The sequence below is a fragment of the Protopterus annectens genome, chromosome 10.part0 (assembly GCF_019279795.1).
Source record: "Protopterus annectens isolate FY-2018-M chromosome 10.part0, PAN1.0, whole genome shotgun sequence".
NCBI lineage: Eukaryota > Metazoa > Chordata > Ceratodontiformes > Protopteridae > Protopterus > Protopterus annectens.
Genome location: NC_056744.1, coordinates 1,640,443,871 through 1,640,464,646, shown reverse-complemented (window position 1 = coordinate 1,640,464,646; position 20,776 = coordinate 1,640,443,871). Strand labels below are relative to the sequence as shown.

At 39.6% G+C, this 20,776-nt stretch overlaps 1 protein-coding gene across 1 annotated transcript in view; it reads right to left on the bottom strand.

Moving 5' to 3' along the window:
- Positions 1-20,776, bottom strand: part of LOC122814356 — a 608,759-nt gene that overhangs the window by 22,258 nt on the left and 565,725 nt on the right. The gene's annotated exons all lie outside the window — the stretch shown is intronic.

Below are 20,776 nucleotides of genomic sequence, written 5' to 3'. Positions count from 1 at the left end.
CATATATTAATGAAGTAGCTCCTGAATGAAGCTAGCTTTTTAGCAGTATTAACACACGACTTTCTAGCTTTCTGTTTTTACTCTTCTCCTGTTTCTAGAGATGTGTCCCTTGTAGCTACACTGTGAATGACTATGGTAGGAGCTCCCCCTGTGATATTGTTTGGAATTCTCAGTGTGTGATAGGAAGATCACAATTTGGTTAAGAAATGAGTATAGCAAGGCGTTCTTTATAAGACTTCACCAAAAGGGATTTGGCCAGATTTCAGAGCCAGGAAAATGCTATACTTTTTCAGAAACTTCAGTATTTATTCACCATGAGAGTTGTTAGCCTTTTAGTTGATTAATATAAATAGTAGAGGCGAGTGAGTACCTCTTCTCCAATGGGCAGTGCATTTCTTCTCCAGTGAGCATCACAAAAAGTAGTTTTTGTATTTGTTTCAGCAAACCATGCTGCTGCTTGCATTTTATTTATATGTGTTTACTGAAACATACATCAGTGAGCAGTTTTACTGGTATCTTCCTAACCTGGGCTGATATCTAATGAAATCAGTACATATACATAAACTAAGCCATGGATGTTTACAAAGCCTGCGCTGGACTTTCCTATTTCTTATCTGGAAAACTAAGCATTCTGAATTAGGATGTAGGTTTAGCTTTTAGTCTATTTTTCAGAAACTTGCTATCACTCAGAGTTCTGTAAGTATGAAGATATTTCTTCTTCTGATGTTCAAGCAGCAAAAAGGGGGGTCTTACAACAGTTTGTCTTGCAGCATTCCAGCTATTATTTTACTTTATTGTTAATTTCCCTTTTGCCTTTTTCTTTTCCTCCATACGTCCCTTCTTTAAGCACTTTAACAGGGATGGAGGCACATATTTTCATATCATTAATGCTTACCTTCCATCTCATGGGATCATCATCATTGTTGGATAATCATTGGAGATTCAAGGCAATGAAGTCTCATGGACATTTAAGCCTTTCCAGTTATCTACCCTTAGACCATATTTCCTCTATTAAGGAGGGCTAGGCTAGTTAATCCTGGAGTGAATTTATGAATACCCATCCAATATGGTAATTCCCATTAGAAAGAAAATATCATATCTCCAGTGTACTTTATTTATCTGCTGGTGAAGATTTAGATCCATTGTTCTTGTTTTTGTGGGACTATTTGATTTGTGGAACTACAAGAGATCTAGAACCACAGGCCCCTAATGGCACAGAAGAGAAGACACATATCTACACTCAGGAATCTGTAAGATACTGAATAAAGGGTCAGTGCCTCCAGTATCTTCTGATACCTTATGGTTTTTAAGCAAATGATCTCCTTGGTTAGGAACCTCTGGGATCTTTCTTATTACTTGATATGTCTAGTGAGATGCATCACAAGGGAACATCGTATTCAGTAATTGGTCTAATTGGTGCTGTATATAAGAATAAATTACCTCTTTAGATTTGGATAATATATTTTTGTCAATTAGCTTTCTGACAGTTTCTGTTACATAATGATCAAAGGAGAGAGAATTATCAACCAAAGTTCCCAGCCCCTAGTAATAATCTCAATTTGACATGGGGTATTTTCCATTATTTTTGTTGAATGGAGAGGTTGCCTACCAAATGTGACAATATTGCACATTTTAGCATTTAATTTGAGCCCATTTTTAGTACACCAGATATTTGCCACTGATGCTCTTGATGAAGTGCTTAGGTATTAGAGGGGGACTTGACAGTGATTCCCAATTTGCAGTTGTCTTTAGACTTGGTTAACCACATGTCTTAGTCCTTGTGATGGAGATCAGAAAAGTGAATGATAAAAGAAGTCCCTGCACTAAGCCCTATGGGACACCACTGGTCATCTTCATACTCTCTGATGAGGCACTTGCTACTTATACTTTGTGGGTTCTATCTTTTAGCCAGTTGGCAATCCATCTTACCACATAGTGATCTGTTTGTATTGCATTAAGCTTACTAACTATGTTAGCATGGGGGATGGTGTTAAATGCCTTGGCCAGGTCAAGGGACATTGTGTGGATACCATGACCACTGTTTCCGTGACCACTGTCAAGAGCCTGTGTTGCCCTTTGAAATAAATTGATCATCTACATTAGACAAAATCTGCCCTTGATAAAAGCCAGCCTGTACGGATCTAGTCTGATGATATTTTTAATATTATCATTTATCAGCTCATTTATAGTATGTTCCATGGTTTTACAAATAAGACTCATCAGGTTGATGGACCTAAAATCCCCAGGGCCAATGGTGAGGTCATCCTTGTGGAGTGGCATCACTACTGCTGTGTGCCAAACCTCAGGGACAAAGTCTATGTCTAAGTTTGAGTTTAATAGTTTAAGGAGTAGGTCTAATGAGACTTTGTCCTCAGGGACAAAGTCTGTGTCTAAGCTTGAGTTTAATAGTTTAATGAGTAGGTCTAACTGGACTTGTTTAGTACTGTTTATTAAACAGGCAAGCATATTATCAGTTGTCAAGGAGGAAATAGTTTTGGTCTTGGAAAGTACCTTTAGTACACCTTCTTTGGTGATGAAGGAGTTCAGAAATTCAGGAATAAATGCACTGTGGATAGTTGTATCTGGGGTACAATTTACACTAGATTTCTTTTCTATAATGTTGGCAATTTCTGCTGGGTCAGAATAGGTTGTGCCATTATGAATAAGGTCAGAGCAATGCTCAGTGTTATTTCTTAGCTTCCTAACATTGCTAAAGGAAGATTTATAACTGTCCTTAGCTTCGGATGCTAACCTAATTTCACAGGTTACTTTAGTAGACCTGATAGTATTTTCAATTTATTTTATTAAATGTCTGATATTATCCTTGATATGATTGTCTTTTGATCTGCTCTGTACTTTAAGTATTTTTTTTCATTGTAGATTTTATTTATGTTGGTGGACCACTGGGGTGGTTTGTTTTTAACTTTCCCATTATATTAAAATCTAGGTGGGAGTTTCAGTTCTGCACATTTATCTAAGGGTTACAGCAATCTTTTGTGAATCTACCTGCTGTGGTAACATTGAAGATGATGCTGCTATAAGACAGTTTTGAAACTTCATCATATAATTTGATGAGATTAAAATGTTTGAAATCCTTGAATTCTAAAATATTGGTTTTAGTGAGTTCAGAGATTTTGAAGGTGAAGGTCACTAGTTTATGATTCAAGTTAACTGAGGAAGGAGATACCAGGGGGAATAATGCTTGATTTGTAAGGACCAGATCAAGAAGGCCTTATGTTGTCTAGTGGGTTTGTTGACAATCCAGTCAAGGTAGTTTTTGTTTGTTAAATCTAAGAACTGTTCGGCATTCTTCACATTGGTGGTATAGATAGTGCAGTTTATTCAGGGATTGCAAACGTCTCCCAAAATAATGGAGTTCTTGTTTATGGTGAGTACATCAAGTATGTTTAGAAACCTTATATGATTTTCAGGGAAATAGAGGGTATTAGAACAAACTATAAACAGTAAGTTTGTCCTGTTTAGTGTGGTTTTGAGTTTCATGAGTTCAGTTTGTGAGTCTTTGGGAATCTTTCTGGAGGTGGTATCGCTCTTGGCAAATATGGAAATGACACCATAGTTGCCATTGAGTCTGAAGGTATGGTAGACACAAAATGCAGGTGTAGAAGGAGTGCTTTCTAAACATTTAATTCAAGCTGTAGCAATTGCACAGATATGGATACTTTCCAAATGCAGGAGAGCCTCAAGGTCGTGCAGTTTGTTTTTGTGAATTCTGGCATTAAGCAGAGCTACCTTAAAGTGATCCTGTTTTAGAGTTCATATGTTAGTTATGCTGGAAATGTCCATTAGTTGGCCTCTGCCTAAAATGACACAATGGGTGCAGCAGCAATGGGTAATTATGTTATAATAACTGTCATATGAGGCCTAGTCATAAAAAACTGACTAGCCTGCATTAGTGCTCCCATATACATCAATGCAAAAAAGTGACAAGAAAAGAGGCCAGAAAAGCAAAGAGAAAAACTAACAAAGTAATAGGACAAACTCCAAGGTCACACAAACATGGATAAAAGGAGAAATTTCCAGAAATGCAGGTATCACTGCTGGCATACAGTTATAAACTGCATTAACAATTATTTCCTACTGAAATATGGAATCAGGGATTTCAGCATCAGGCATTTGTGTCCAGGGATGTTGAGGGTCAGGAAATTGTAGAAAAGCCTCTTCCATTCTTGGCAACCTGTTACAGTTCTTTGAACTCTGAATTAAAGCAGTCCAGAAAACTTATCTATGAATGGTAATGATATATTTTTCAGATATATAACAGAACAAAAAAGACAAGGAAAGTTTAGAATAGATGAGGATGGTAAGGAAAGGATGATGGGAAATTCAAGACTATTAAATGATTGCTTCTTAGTATTTGCAGATGAAGAGAACTGGGATTTATCATAACCAGTAAGAGACAGTGGCCATAAAAATGGGGCTGACCCTGCTCCTTTCACAAGAAAAAGTTAATGAGACTTTAAATGGTAAAAGCAGAGATTGTAATGTGGCCTAATAGGACTCATTCTAGAATTTTTCAGGCACTGAGGGGAAACCATTAACAGCTTATCAACCAAGTGTAGGATTAGGATAAGCTTCCTGAAGACTGGAAAAAATACAAATGTTACTCCCTTTTACAAAAGTGGTTGCAAGAAAAATATATGGAAAATGACTGACAAGTCAGTTTTGTTTCAACTGTAAACAAAATAATGGAATCACTGCTGCTGGAGTCTATATCACATCGTCCAATGTACTATTTATCGCATACCTCTTCGTCAAACTCACTTTGTCGAAAACCCTTTTTGTCAAATGTGATCATTTTAGTGAATATCTTCCTACGGAAAAATGCAGTAGGCCATGATTGGGAATTTGCCCTTTACCCCACTGCAGTGCAATCTAAGAGTTGGTATATTTATTTAGAGGGTGTAACCCCCCACATGGGGGGGGCATGGGGGGCACAGCCCCCACGAGTGTGTTTTAAACTTTGTGTTTTTTGTGACAATCGGTAGTAGGACTACTGATTCTTTTCCCTGGGAAAATATTCACTAAAATGATTGTTCAACAAAAAGGGGGTTTCGACAAAGTAAGTTTGATGAAGAGGTATTCAATAAATAGCAAGTTTGACGATGTGATATAGACCCTCACTGCTAAAGGTGACAATTTTGATGTAGCTAGAAGCCAATTGGATATCAAGTCCAAAGCATTGCTTTGTATTAAGAAAGTCTCAAAAATCAGAACTAATGGAGAAGTCATTCTCTTCACAAGTAGAAAGATGTCCCCTTACTATATAATAGAATTTATTGCTTTACTTGCGTGTTATTAAGAAAAAAATTGTAACGTCTTTAAATTTTAAAATCATTGTAAAACAATAACTAGTCACCAGCCTTTTTTATGTTTGCTATGCAAGAATGTCATAGCTGTACAACTTTATGGAGTTAAAAGGCTATAAGATGAAGTATTAATACATTATGGAACACAACAGCATATTTGAAATGCATGAATACATTTCTCTCATTTTCCCCATTTTTAGTGAAGAAACTAATTTATTTAATTCACAAAAATTACCAGAAGTGCATGTATAGGTCCCATGTGGCCTGTAAGCTAACAGGGAAGGTGTAAACTGCTGAAGAGTTTTGACTATAATGTTTGCTGTAGTTAACAGGGGCCTGGGTTCGAGACATGGCAAGGGTGATTATGCCTGGCATACTGGGCATTGTTCAGACCCCACTCTGATAGACCTCCTGCATATCCAAAACACAAACAGCACCAGAATTACCTGTTTTAAAGACTTAAATCTTGCCTATTGGAGAGATGGGTATTTATCCCAGAGACTATCCCATCTATGGAACAGGCTCCCCATTCATGTGAAGCAGAGTTCCTCCCTAACCCAAGTCAGGTGCAACTTGGACAACTGGATGGGAAACCGGAAATTCATCCCTGGTTTGGCATGTATGTCTCTAAAGGACAAAGGTAACCTGTAAATGGTTCATCTCCCAGGCCCATGCTTACACTTATCAAGGGTATCAAAAATTACAGTTTGTACATTTATGGTGTAATAAAATATAACATTATGAGTGACTCAGTATACCCTTTGAAAATATAAATCTACAATCCCTAAACACCATAACCACCTAGGGTGCCATCTTTAATCAAATTCTCTACTACCTAACTCACATTAATTTCATCCTGTAGCTGTTGTCCTACCCCTCTGTTCGTTGTGCCTGCACAGCAAGTAAGTTGAGCAGTATCACATGTATACTACAGCTAATTTGCATTATTGTCCCCTTATTACTGTTAGCTGCTGATTTATTTGGTTATTACTGTTAGCTGCTGATTTATTTGGTTATTACTGTTAGCTGCTGATTTATTTGGTTATTACTGTTAGCTGCTGATTTATTTGGTTATTACTGTTAGCTGCTGATTTATTTGGTTATTACTGTTAGCTGCTGATTTATTTGGTTATTACTGTTAGCTGCTGATTTATTTGGTTATTACTGTTAACTACTGAGGTATTTGATGGTGCTAAGCTGTAACTGCTGTTCAGAACTCCTACATGTTTTGAGAGCTAGCTAATGTTCTAACTTACAAACTGCTTGTTTTTTTATCTTGTTTTATGAAGGTAGAACTTTAATTGTTGAATATCTGCCAGGCATCCTGCTAACTGTTTTGCAGAAGTTATTCATGTTCTGATTAAATTTGTAAGCATTCCTATGGCATGCTACCGTACTTAGAAGACTTACAGGCTGGACTTTATAATTGCTTTTATAGAAGGCTAAGTGAACACAATTCATGTTACTGTTAGTTCATACTTAATAACATAACTCTAGAATTATTGTCCTAAAACAGCCATACTTTGCTTTGTGCATTATATCCTGTGCACATTCATTGCTGAATTATACAGCTGTTATCACTGGACTTAGAGGCTGTATGATATTGCTGTTAGTCTGTGGTTTTACAGAGCTGATACTGTATGCAATATAATCAATTTTAATTATAATGTATGCAATATAATTAATTTTAATTATAATGTATGCAATATAATTCATTTTACTCTCCATCTCTATTCCTTGCATGCTCTCCACTTCACATTCTTGTAACCTTTGCACTAATTCTGCCTTATTTACCTTTATTTCTCAGTTTGCACGGGTTTCTTTCCTGCATGACCCCCCCACCCCCACCTGAGATTAACTGCATAAAGCAATTTCTACCTTCTCCACTGAAGCTGGCTATCTTAACTAAGTAAAACCTCTGGGAAGCAAGAACCTGACTCCCTCCAGCTTTTCAATTGTAATAGGTGAATTACAATTTAGTTTTTGTAAACTATTGAGGCTTAAAGGTGATTGCACAACAACAGTGAAGGGATCCAGCCAATTGCCACTAGATTTGGCTATAATTCCTTGAATTAGCCTTACACTCACACAGTGTTCCTGTCCCAAGCATTTACTTTTTACTTTGGTAAAGTTTTGCTTCTAGGCTGTCCCCACAGTAACTTGGCTCCCTCCATATTGACTAAATTTGCTAGTTTACCCCTAGGATCCTATTAAAATAAACCTAAAAATTGGTGTAAAAATAAAACAAAAATAAAACAAATTAAAGTACATCCAAAAACATTGCTTACATACAATCATACAAACCAAAAGCCCAAGGTACCTCTCGAAGTCAGTGTTCACCGCACTGCGCTCAGGCTCACTCTGCTCCCCTCCCTGCCCCCAAATCTCACCTGCCGCTACTAGGGCTAAATTTAAACCAGACTTTGCCACTCCCCTCCCACTAAGTACCAATCAGCACCTCACACATCATTGAGCAACCCTTCCCCCTTTACCCATTTCCTTCTCTCCCATTCTTCCACACCCTATTAGCTCAGTTAGCCATCAAAATTTGGCCCACCCCCCTAACAAAATGCAAACAAGCAAAAAACTGCTAATTACCCTAATTCCCATACTGTTTCTATTTTACCATCTCACTGCCTATGAACAAACACTTGACCATGGTATTCACTACCTAAATGGTCAACAGACACCCATGACCTCACACATAACACCAAACACTTTACCATCCACAGCACACAGAATATACCACCCTCTATAAAATACCACCCCTGCACAGCCACAAAACATAATCCTAAATACAAAGACTATATAAAATCTATAAACAAACTCCTAAAGCTCAGAATATCCTGTCACTATAACCTTATAACACTTGGAGACATTCATGCCAACCCTGGCCCACCCACACCCAATAACCTCCATTCCCCTACCACAACCCCCACAGTCAAGCTACCCATGTATACTCCCACTAGTTCACTCCTAGCATTTCACCTAAATATTAGAAGTATTAACAATAAGATACCCAACCTACACTCCCTCCTAGCAACCCACTCCCCAGACATTATGTGTCTTACGGAAACCTGGCTAAAACCCAGTACTACTGACAATGAGATACTACCTCCAGGATACAATATTCGCTGGTTAGACCATGCTACAAGGAAAGGAGGTGAGATAGCAGTCCTTTACAGAAATACTCTAACCATTAATAGAGACACCATTCAACCTCCCCAATTCAATAACGCGGAACTCCTCATAACCAAGCTGCAGATTAACCAAAACAAGTACTTGAACATCGTCTGTGCATACATTCCACCAGGCAACAACCTAAATACCCTAGAAGATATCCTTTACTGATTATCCACTACCTATCCCCAAGAAACCATAGTTCTTGGTGACTTTAACACCGACTGGCACCCCTGCTCATCCGACCCCCCTCACCCATATAAACTTATCTGAGTTTAAACAGACCATAATCTCTCCCACTAGGATAAACAAACCAACCAACTCTGCCTAACATACAAAGCTATGTCAAACCCAGAGCTGTTGGACATGCTCCACTTAAAGAAATCCCAATCCCTCCGAGCTACATGCTCTAGGGACCTAAGCCTGGTCACCACAACAAACAGAACATGCTGGACGGATAGATTCCTGTCCCAGAGACTTCCCATACTCTGGAACAAACTACCTATCTATATCAAACAAAGCTCCTCATTAGCACTCTTGAAGAAAAATCTTGATAATTGGATGGGAAATAGGAAATTCACCCCGGGGATCACTTCCATGGCTCTGCTCGACAGTGGCACAGGAAAATAATTTTCTTGGATGGTGAAAGCCAGGGTACCTTTTTGGCTAGGCTTATATAGGCCCTAGGGCCAATAACCTAGTACCTACCTATGAACCTATGAACAGGGAAAGTATCCTAGACTGGATCCTAGTTAATAACCAACCCCAACTGTACACAGCTGGTACTCTCCCTGATGACCTCAGCGACCATTGTCTAACCTATATCATAAAACATAAGGCAGGAAACCCTCACCAGCCCAAATATAAAACAGTTTGAAACAGGAAAAACTTTGACACTGCTATATTCCAAAACAAATTAAAAGCAGTTGACTGGTCAAAACTAAAAAAATCTAACATTAGAGGAGGCCATAGATCACTTTAACACTAAATTCCTAATTATCCTCGATTCCCATGCTCCAGCACATACAATAAAAACTAGATCAAATACAGCACCATGGCTCACAAAGGATACCAAAGCTAAAATCAAAACTAGAAACAGAGCCTGACCAGCTGGAGAACAACTAAAGCCCCACTTGACCATCTAAAATATCGTCAACTCAGGAATGATACAAAAAAATCCATTTTACTGGATAAAAAAAGCTTCTACCAAAATCTCCTACAAAAACACCATAACAACCCCCAAAAGTTCTAGGCAGGCTTAAATCAACTGCTTTGTCCAGGTCATTCCACCACCCCAACCTCGGCTAACTACACCCATAGTTCCCCAGAGGCCATAGCTAGTGCCTTTAATAACTTTTTTACTGAAACAATCCAATCCCTAGCAAATCAACTAAACCCTTTTAACTTAAACCACATGCCTAATCTACCCAATAATCACCCTGAATTTAGCTTCCAACCAATATCCACTAGTTTTATCAAAGCACTTCTAAAAAAACTAAAACCTACCACCCTCGCTGCTGACCTCCTCCCTGCAGAGTACCTACAAATAGCTGCAGATGCCATTGCATATCCCATATCTATCCTCATCAACAGAACCTTATCTGAAAATGCTATCCCCTCCCTCTAGAAAATATTTCACGTCAACCCACTCCATAAAGGTGGTAGCTCCTCAGACATATCCAGCTATAGACCCATTGCCATTCTTTCCCCACTAGCCAAAATAATGGAGAAATATGTACACAAGCAACTAATGCAATACCTTTCACAGAATAACTTACTATCCGACTCCCAGCATGGTTTCAGGCCATACCACAGCACCACCTCAGCCCTCCTTTCCTTTACTGCTGCCATAAACCAAAACAAGAATGACAATAGGCTAACCTCTGCCCTATCAAAAGCCTTTGACATGGTCAACCATGAACTTCTCATTCTTTCACTAAAATCTATTTCCCTCAACAAGCCTGCTATCCAGTGGTTCCAGTCCTACCTGACTGGTAGACAACAGGCGGTACTGTGGCAGGGCAAACTCTCCAGCCAGCTACCCGCGCGCTTGGTGTCCCTCAAGGGTCCATACTAGGTCCACTACTCTTCTCTATTTTTATCAACAACCTTCACACTGCTATCCCTAAAGCTACCTGCATTCAATATGCAGATGATTCCACTCTGCTCTTCTCAGCCACCTCCCCATCTGAACTGCAAACCTTAACCCAAAATACATTTAACACTATCAATAACTGGCTCACCAACCAACGCCTACTTCTGAACCCCAATAAACTTCTACTCTTCTCCCCCACTAGTAGATCTACCACACTTTCATTCTCTGTCACATCTAACAATGGTACCACTATTTCCCCAGATCATCACACCAAACTGCTAGGGGTTATCATAGACAATAATCTCAAATTTGACCTACAGGTCAACAAAGCCATACAGATCATCAATAAGAAGCTTGCATCACTGTATAGAAACAAGACATTTTTAACCCCACTGGCTAGGACTGCAATTGCCCGATCACACCTACTCTCTACTCTTTTACATGCCTCTCCTGTACTCTCAAACCTCAACAAATCCGAACTAGGTAAGCTGTCCCATAGCTACAATCATATAGCCAGATTTGCCAATGGCTCCACCTATAGAACGCAATACTGCCAGAACCTTAAACAACTAGAGTGACTAGAACTGCCCAGCTTAATTCAATTCAATCAACTTTTAATAGCGCAGAAAATTTTGTACCACCCTGAGGATACCCCCTCACTTAAAAATATTATTAAGCCATATAGCAACCTGAGATCCCTACGGTCAGCCGATAAACTACTGGTCCAAATCCACAAAGCTAATAACTCTGCTGGTGAATCCCTGTTTGCCAACTTCATTGGCAAAACCTGGAATTCCTTGCCAAACTATATAACCCTACAATGCTCCAAAAGTCTCTTAAAAAAAAAAAAACCTCAAACAGTATCTCAAAGTGAATTGGCTATGCCCTATACCAACCCTGATTAAGTTATAAACTGAAAGCATATTCTGTAATTATCATAACTTGTAACTAAGTCATCAAGCTCTGCTTCCAGTCTGATGTCTCTTACTTTTAAGGGTCTATATTAGAACACCGAACATTCAAAATGTCGAGTGTTCTAATATCGAACCCTAGCAATTGAAAATACAAAACATCAAACATTCAGAACAGCAAAATTGCTGTTCCAAAACACATACACACAACACAAGCACACCAAACAAACAGCAATCCACACACATGCACCTAAACTGTAACACCTAACCCTACACTAAACTATACATACACCACTAACTATCCACTTACCTTAACCCAAACCCTAATCCTAAGGTCTGTCACTATCGCACAGTCACCTCACCCGCTCCCTAACCCTAACTCACCCAACCTGCCCTAACCCTCACGTCCACACAATCGCACACTTACCTGACCCGCGCCCTAACCCTAACTCACCTAACCTGGCCAAACCCACAAGTCCACACAATCGCACACTTACCTAAACCCGACCCATAACTTTCCACCAGAGCACTGAAAATACCAAGGCAACAGAAACGGACAACCAAATTCTTTCCTTAGTAAAAAATTCTGTTTTCTGTTTCTTCGATATTTTCAGCATTTGCTGAAAATGGGTTGATATTAGAACACTCGACATTTTGAATGTTCGGTGTTCTAATATAGACCCTGCTTTTAATTGTGTCTGTCCATGAGAATTGTGAGTCCCTACTAGGGAACACTACTAAGCCATTGTATATGATCACCTTGTTTTTATAATTGTTTGCTAACTTCTGTGTAATCTATCTAAGTTTGTCTATGTGGAGCTTTTCTCCCCAGGCCTCCGCTGAAAATGGACATGTATTCAGTCGGACTATCCCGGTAAACAAATGTAAAATAATTAAATAAAATAACCATAGTATAATAGCACTTAAACTCAAGCACATACTTTATTAAACCTTAAAAATATCAAATAATAGTGAAAAGAGTAATAGTAATAGTGAAAAGAGTAATAGTAATAGTGAAAAGAGTAATATTCCAAGAAATGCCCCTGAGGGAATTCACTATGTTTCCCTACCCTACCCCCAATTCCCAGTATCAAACCATAGTGAAAGGCATAATAGTCTAAGAATGGGCCCCTGAGGGTACTCAAATTCAGTGATGCAGACAGAGAGGATAAAGATACTGCAAAGCAGACATTGAAGTAATAATAGAAGAGGAATAAAGAAACTAAGCTACATGAGTTTCTAGAATAACAGGAATGGCTTATGAGAGTAAAGGCATGTGCAAGAAAGATGAATTTACTACAAATCATGTCCTTTTAATACCCTAACCAGAGCTGTCTATGTGATGTGAAGTGCTATTTTAGGAAATGTTATAAAGGAGTGATGAAAGCACGCCACTCAAAACTGGCCAGCACTTGAGAGGTAAAGCATGCCACTCAAAACTGGACAACACTCAAAACTGGACAGCACTTGAGAGGTAAAGCATGCCACTCAAAACTGGACAACACTCAAAACTGGACAACACTTGAGAGGTAAAGCATGCCACTCAAAACTGGACAACACTCAAAACTGGACAACACTTGAGAGGTAAAGCATGCCACTCAAAACTGGACAACACTTGAGAGGTAAAGCATGCCACTCAAACTGGACAACACTCAAAACTGGACAGCACTTGAGAGGTAAAGCATGCCACTCAAAACTGGACAACACTCAAAACTGGACAGCACTTGAGAGGTAAAGCATGCCACTCAAAACTGTACAACACTCAAAACTGGACAGCACTTGAGAGGTAAAGCATGCCACTCAAAACTGTACAACACTCAAAACTGAACAGCACTTGAGAGGTAAAGCATGCCACTCAAACTGGACAACACTCAAAACTGAACAGCACTTGAGAGGTAAAGCATGCCACTCAAACTGGACTTGAGAGGTAACAGCTTTTTCCAAGTAATTTGGTTGAGAGGAAAGGAGAGAATGATATAAAATAGAAAGTGCAGGTTCTGTGTTCATGAACCTAAAAGTAGTTCAGGCTATCCTGCAGGAATGAGGAATCAGCCCATTCTGAACAGACCACTTTGACAATGGGGGTGCAGTTATTTTTAAGGGCTTCTCTTCTGTATCATCACTATCTACCCATAAGCGATTGTGAGAGCTATGAAGAGCATAAGGGTTTGGCAGAACTCACCTATCCGAAGATGAATTTGGAACAGTCATAGGGTTAGGAGTCAGTTTTGCGGTGATATGTGGAAAGAGACCAAGCAGAGAAGTTGCATATGTTGAAGTGCTCAGAAGTGGTAAATTGTTTATTACAAGGAACACATTTATACCAATGCTATTATGCTTAAAGAAGGGAGAGAAGAAACTCAGTAAGACCTTCTCAGGAAGTCAAAACTCTGTAAATTGCCAACAACATTTTTCCAGATGGTGCTGACAGTAATATATTAAGCATGCTTGATATGTTCAAGGTAGCCATTACTTTTGGACAACTATGTTTGTAAGGTGAGAGGGGGGGTGGGAAGAAATGATAAGGCAAAGAAAGTGATAAATTCGGACTATCTTGGGAATATATTTAGTGGTATGGGGGCATGTTTTTTAAACATGTACTTTTGGCATTTTTTTTCCAAAGTATCTGCTAGATGGAAATATAACAGGGCAGAAATGGAAGCCATCACAATAGTTTTTCTCAAACAAATTCTGAGTCTTTAATAAACACAGGAATGTGAAGGCATGCTTGGATATTAGATAGTATTCTTGTGTGGAGTTTTGCTTCTGATTAAAAGAAAGTCAATCCCCCGGATTCACTAATCTTCCATGCAGGGCTGGCTTAGTCCTGCACGGAAGCTCCCGTTTAGGAGCAGGATAGCAGCACCCCATGCAAAGTAATGAAGGCGCGCTGCTTACATGGAGCGTGTACAAGTGCAGGGGGTGTGTCTGAGAGCAGAGCTCTCAGAATAAACACAGCCCTGCAATGTAGAATGGCAGAAAGTGGTAAGAAATGAGCGAGACCGCCCATAGGTGTCCACATATCCCCACCAACAGTCCCCCATGTGCACAACAGCAACAGTACATTAAAATGAAATGAAGAAACCCGTGTATTTATTTTGTTGAAAAATCAGAGTACAGCTAACCGTAGGTGCATGGGTGTGCCCATCGCTTAGCTACAGTTAAAGCAGATTAAAAGGCTGAAGAGGATAACAAGGAAGATATATGCAAGTGAAGCAGCACAGCAATAGTGTAGTGGGCAGAGCGTTTGCCTAACGAGCAAACATTCCTGGTTCAAGTCCCACTGCAGCACAGTCTATTTTACAAGGAAAAGCACATTATAACCAATAGTTTTGTTGCAAAACCCAATAAATAACACGTATTTATGAACTGGAGTACTACAGGAAATGCATATGTGAAGTATCAGTGTCATAATGAATAAGGCACTAGTAAGCAGGTTTAAGCACAAATAAGCAATAGTAAGCATAAGTAAGCACAAGTAAGCATGTTTAAGTGCGTATGCATGGGGGTAAGCACTGCCTACACAGATTAAGCAATGTGGAAGCTAACTGAGTATAAGAAACTGTAACTGGAAGATAGCAGTGCTTACTGCCATGCAAACACGCACACCCGCTTACAACTGCTGTAAAGTGCCTTAACCACTCAATATCCAACGGCCTGTGTTTTGCCCAGCAGCAAAATAAACAGCCTCTGCAAGGCTCAAACCCAAGACCCTGGGCACTACAGTCACAGTAGTTGACCACTAAGCCATCATAGCAGTATATGCAATGAAGGTTTCAACAAACAAATCCTCACCATAGGAAAATCAAACATGTGAAAGGAATCTATGTACAGTGCGATATTGTATAACCTGCTACATAACATAAATATGTGAACAGGAGTACTGCCAGATGTGAGGTGTAACTGTAATAAAATGTTGAAGTCCCACAGGACGCCATACAGTGTATGTACACATGGATCACACATACCAGACACAGGTATAACATGTAACAAATAATAAATCAATGCCAAAAGGAAAATATAATGCTAATTAAATATTAAGCAATGGTAAGCATTGCACAGCTCAGTTTACTTGGTGTAAGCAATTTGTAGGCTGGCTAACTCAATCTGCCCAGTGGTATACCCCTTTAAGCAATGCCAACATTAGGTAAGCTGGTGTGCCCATAGCTTATCAATCACAGGAAAGTGCGAGAAATTGGGTGTATGTAAACCCCACAGGTGTGAATATTTCCCATAACTGGTTGCAACTCCCTACTGTAGGCAGAATGGCTGGAGTTGGGGAAGGCACTCGATTTACAGAGCAGTGCTGGGGCACCCAGGAGTCCAGATACATGGTATGGTTTCTGGTAAAACACCATGAGCAGAGACTACTGCAGGGCCAGTACCAGGGCTCTCAGTATAAAGTGGAGGCCTGGGACAGTCTCGCCTGTGACCTCACCAGTGCCACTGGTATCCCCCAGACTGGTGAGCAGGTCAGGCATCACCATGCTGACCTGAAGCGGTGGAGGGGGGATCACTTGGAGCAGTGGATCCAAGAATCAAGGCAGAAGGCCAATGCCCCAGCACTGAGTAAGTACCCATTCTACTACGTAGATAATGATTGCCTAGCTTGTGTATGCTATGGATAAGTAATGGCTAAATATCACTGTATTACTCTGACAGCTGCTATAGAGCGGCCTGCGAACCAGCAAGCCTATGCTGCTAGGCTACAAAGGCTGCATCGCGAGGCAGGTTAGTAATACTCCTGCATGTACTGTCATAACAAATAAATATAACAGTTCTAGAAAGTGTTATACCAGTATAAAAATGTATTGTGTATGGGATGTACTGAATAAACCAGACAATATGGCAGGAAGACTGTCATATAGGTTGTGTGTAAATAAAGGTGTGATATCTTGTGAATAAAAGTATAACCCCTAGAGTGCTTGTGTACATTCTGCTTTCATATGTTGTTGTAGTGTTGCATTCTATAAATAGTACTGTTGCATTAAGCACTTAAAATGTGTAGGAAGTTCAGTACAACAATGTTGGAAGTCCCAAGAGGTCAGTCATATTGTACAACTGAGGGAGACTTAGACAGAAAACATTGGAATGCTTCACACCAATTCCCTGATAGCATAGTGTACTGTGATGTTGACTGTAATATTTTTACCACACATAGCAGGGGTTTGAATCCTGGGAGTGGTAGTACATTGTATGCATCATCATACCCTGCAACTGTACAGAGTTTGTGAGAATGTTCAGATAGAAAGCTGTATGTATAATTAGACCCACCAGTACGGAATTTGCTAGAATGTTCATATAGTAAACTGTAAGCATAATCATAACCATCAACTGTACAGACTGTGGCAGAATGTTCAGGTAGTAAGCTGTATGCATAGTCATACTCCTCAACTGTTCTGATCTGTCCAGCATGTCCAGATAAAGCAATGTAGAAGCTAACTGAGCATAAGAAACTGTAACCAGAAGTTAGCAGTGCTTACATCCGCGCAAACCCGCTTACAACTGCTTTAAAGTGCCTTAATCACTCTGCATCCAACGGCCTGTGTTCTGCCCAGCAAAAAAATAAACAGCCTCTGCAAGGCTCGAATCCAGGACCATGCACACCATACACATAGTGATTTACCTCTAAGCCATGCCAGATAGATATAACTTGCATGTTTTCAGAAACATAACATCCAGCCCAGTCATGCAACAATACAGAGAATGTATACCAACATCTAGATGTATGTGTGAGTGTAAATATATTATCTAAACAGATACAACATATCTATATATGTAGATGGATCCCCTTCAGTTGTTCGAACTTTCAAATGTTCGAAACTCATATGTCCGACACCATATGTTCGAACGTTTGAAAGGCTGACAACTGATAGCGGAGATCCTGCTACAGTGCGGGACTGGGAGAGTCCCCTTTCCTGCACTGCAGTGTAATCTCAAAGTGAAAATAATTAAGTAGCAGGGGGGTGGGGGGGGCGAAGGGGGGCTTGCCCCCGTGCATAACACAGTTTTACTGTGTTTCCAGGTGGGTGGTGGTTCTATTTCAGGACGTCAGCATTCTGGACTGTTGATCATATGGTGTCGGTCATATGAAAGTCGGCATTCTGGACTGCCGACATTCAGAAGTAGATCCATGTAGATATATATATATATATATATATATATATATATATATATATATATATATATATATTCAGAAATATATACATATATATATATATATAAATATATATGAACATATATACATGCAAATGCCGAGATCGGCACATATATATGTCAACACCTATATGTCCACATATACACAGCAAGGTACATATATGTACGCAGATATATATCTCCGTAGGTATATATGGACATAGTTATAAATATGTAAGCAAATATATATACTTATATAGGTATATATGGGCATACATCCGTAAGATAGCAATGGTAGATTAACAGAAGCATATATGTCCACATGCACCGTTAATGGGGTTGGGAGACCCCAAACAATATACGTCTTGTAGTAATTGGCATACCCCCCCTCACAGCCAAACACTTCCGCCCTGTAATACACTACCAAGTTTATTGTATTTTGTTTGTTTTACATAAATAGGAATTTAAATATATTGCCATTTATCTGTTATTTTCTTATATTTCATTTCCCATTCTCCCACCCACTAGGTGGACCGACCAGTACAGGCCCATCCAACCCAGCATCTCCTTGACCCATATTTTTTTTACCCACAGTTCCACCTGCCTCCCCGCTGCACACATGCAGCCACTATCCCTTCTCTGGTTACCTTCCCGTAGCTACTACACCACCACACTTTGCCCACCCTCCACTCCTCCTCCCCTCGGGACTCATCTTGTACGTTGTCCCGACCCAAGAATCTTTGGTCTTCCACACGCTGTAGTCCATGCACATATGAACACAGCCATGCTTACCTGTGTAGACATGGTGTTACCACAAAGAACGTTATCCAGTTTTTGGGTAGTCCCGCATGAGACGTATGTTTTCCTGATAATAACAATACACTTCACGTGTGACTTTGTTTACACCAACGGTTTTATTTGTAGGTATCACAAAGCATACGTGGTACAAAAGGTTGCCCGGTATGCATATGAAACCTAATAGGAACATCTAATTCAGGTATACGGGAAACACACGACCCTGGTATACACACTGCACTAAAGGTTCCCTTCCTGATAACTAAATTATTGTCTAATGAAGATGCACTGCTTTAAAGTGCCTTAAACAGTCTGTATCCAATGGCCCATGTTCTGCCCAGCAACAAAATAAACAGCCTCAGCAAGGCTCAAACACAGGACCTTGCACATCATATACAAAGTGCTTTCCCACTAAGCCATGCCTGATATACATAAATCTGATGTTTTCAGAAACATATCATCCAGCCCAGTCATGCAACAGTACAGAGAATGTATACCAACATCTAGATGCATGTGTGTGTGTAAATATATTAATATCTAAACAGATACAACATATCTATATATGTGTGTATGTATATATATATATATATATATATATATATATATATATATATATATATATATACATATATATATGTATATTTAGAAATATATACATATATATAAATATATATGAACATATATACATGCAAATGCCTACATTGACACATATATATGTCTACACCTATATGTCTACATATACACAGCAAGGTACATATATGTACACAGATATATATCTGTGTAGGTATATACGGACATAGTCATATATATGTAAGCAGATATATATATCTATATAGCTATATGTGGCCATACATCTCTAGATAGCAATGGTAGATTAACAAAAGCAAATATGTCCACATGCACCGTTAATGGGGTTGAGAGGCCCCAAACTATACACGTCTTGTATGAATAGGCATACCCCCCCACAGCCAAACACATCCACCCTGCAACACACTACCAAGTGTTGCAGATCCCATAACCAGGACCTGACATGACATGGGCACAAGATGTTAACAGTACTACATCCCACCTGTATGATGCCAGGCTGGTATTGGTAACATATTATGCAGTACAGTCTGGCTCCCATAGGACATGTAAAATGTGGAAGCTATCAACATCCCCAGGATGCATATACACAGACACATATATGCAGATACAGATATACACACACACACACACACATATATATATATATATATATATATATATATATATATATATATATATATATATACATTTAAATGTGACTACACATACACATGCAGAGATATGTACAGTAAGATACATATGTAGAAGGTGCACAAAATATGGAACAGCCACTAAGCCTACAGTTCACACCTGAACAACTGGACACTGTATGGGCCACTCATACAAATGACAATCATTGCCTGCAACATATACCAACAGAGAGGTCATAGGAAAAACACCACACACAGGTTTGCAGAAATGCAAAACCTTTATTTGTGTACTATTACAGTTCTATGTATTATTGCTACTGTAATTGGGATTGTCTTCACAGACATGGTGTGTGTGGGTGGTCACATCTGCTTTCCACATGTGTGCCATTGCCTACTGACATCCTAAGGACATCATAGTAAAATACCACTGCTAGCACGTACTGCCGCTGTCGACTACAGCAGAGATATTGGCCAATACGTGAGGACATTCTGACACTCTGTACAGTCCAGAGGTATACACATAACCCTGTAGTGCAAAACATGTGTACCATGCCTGACAATATGGATGTTAAGAGCCATGTAGATGGGTATAACACATAACGGCTGGTATACATATGCCACCATAGGTTATGCATTCATACACCCCTGTCTGGCCTGACACGTAATAACCACTGGTACAGGGGTACCATGGCCACATACTACCCACTAGATATTGGCATACATCTGTACAGAATCCCACTGCTCTGTCTGACATACATGACTGTTAAGGGAGGCCCGGCAGCAGTACATCTGGAAAGTATCTGCACATGACATCTCACTGGGTAAGTACACTAAGCTGATAGGCATGTAACAATGCACTGTGCAGGCTACAGCATACTGGCTCAACACTGGCCTACATCTCCTATGATGGAATGCATATGTACCTGCATATATAGCAGGCTGTACAGGCATGTCACAGCACAGGGTAAGATACACCTGTGTGAAAGTGCATAACTGCAACCAATGAGAACACAGCCACAGCTACATATGGCAAGCTAGCATAATATTACAGTATATGGTCTATCTGTTAAACACCATCCTCATATGTGCCACTCACACACTAACCCTACATATACT